Source organism: Sinocyclocheilus anshuiensis, unplaced genomic scaffold (genome assembly GCF_001515605.1).
Source record: "Sinocyclocheilus anshuiensis isolate Anshui unplaced genomic scaffold, SAMN03320099.WGS_v1.1 scaffold1764, whole genome shotgun sequence".
In the NCBI taxonomy this organism is placed as follows: domain Eukaryota; kingdom Metazoa; phylum Chordata; class Actinopteri; order Cypriniformes; family Cyprinidae; genus Sinocyclocheilus; species Sinocyclocheilus anshuiensis.
The window spans coordinates 265033-266066 of NW_015557159.1; positions in this window are offsets into that span (position 1 = coordinate 265033).

The window sequence follows — 1034 nt, forward strand, 5'->3', positions numbered from 1 at the left end:
TCTCGGAGTCGCGGGCCAAGCTCCGTTTCCTCAAGGGGCGGAGTTCCGTTGCCTCTGCCTCGATCTAGTTCTCCTCATTGCGGCAGCCAGGCGGGGGCTACTTCAGGCAGTAGCGCGGGCGGACTGAGGCACTCCGCAACCAGTTGAGCTGCCAATGGAACGTGCTGGGCTCTCTACAAGGAGCGTACCAGCCGTATCCTTTGGCGCTCCTCCTGACGACCGGATGTCGATCGCTGCATTGGAGGGTGAGCCGGAGCTTTCTGGAGAGTAAGATTCAGCAGGGCTATGCTTTCCCGGGCCGACGTAGGGGTAGGGCTCGAGTGGAGACTTCCACCTCAAGGTTGGATGATTGGTTCTTCGGGGTGGTCCGCGCTGGTTCTCAGCACCCCGCCTTGGTGCCTTTCTTCCCGGAAGTGCATGAGGGGCTCACCAGGTCATGGACGACGGCAGGGCGAACCGTGCCTCCCCCTCCCAGGTCTGTAGGTACTTGACTGACCAGCGATGCTTATACTGCCTGTGGAGAAGCTGCCTCCGCCTTATATGCTACGGCGTTACTGCAGGTTCTTCAGGCTAAGGTACTGAGGGACCTGCACGAGGGTGGTCACGACTCAGAAGTTCTCAAAGAACTCCGCACGCCAAGGGTGGCCCCCTGCGTCTGCCCCCCGCTCCCGTGCCGCATCCGCTCCGGCAAGCAGCGCCATGGAGCTGGGCGTAGGCAGGCCGCCCCACCTGTCCGGGCCCCCGTCAAATCTGGCGATGAGCAAAAGAGCAAGAGGCCCCGGGACGGGCGACCCAGAGAGAGAGGGAGCTGCTCTCGAGGGATGGTGAAGGCACCTCTCCCTCCCCCGGAGGAGGGCCAGGTGGAGAATCTGGAAAATCTCGACGAGAGAGCGGTTTTCTCTGTCCCTGGGTCCCGGGAGGGTACGGAGAGTCGTGCACAGACCAACACCGGACCATGCTCATCCTCCTCCTTCGTCAGCTGGCAGCAGCGGGCGGTTCGAGAGAATCAACGAAGGCCCTACTCACGAACCCTC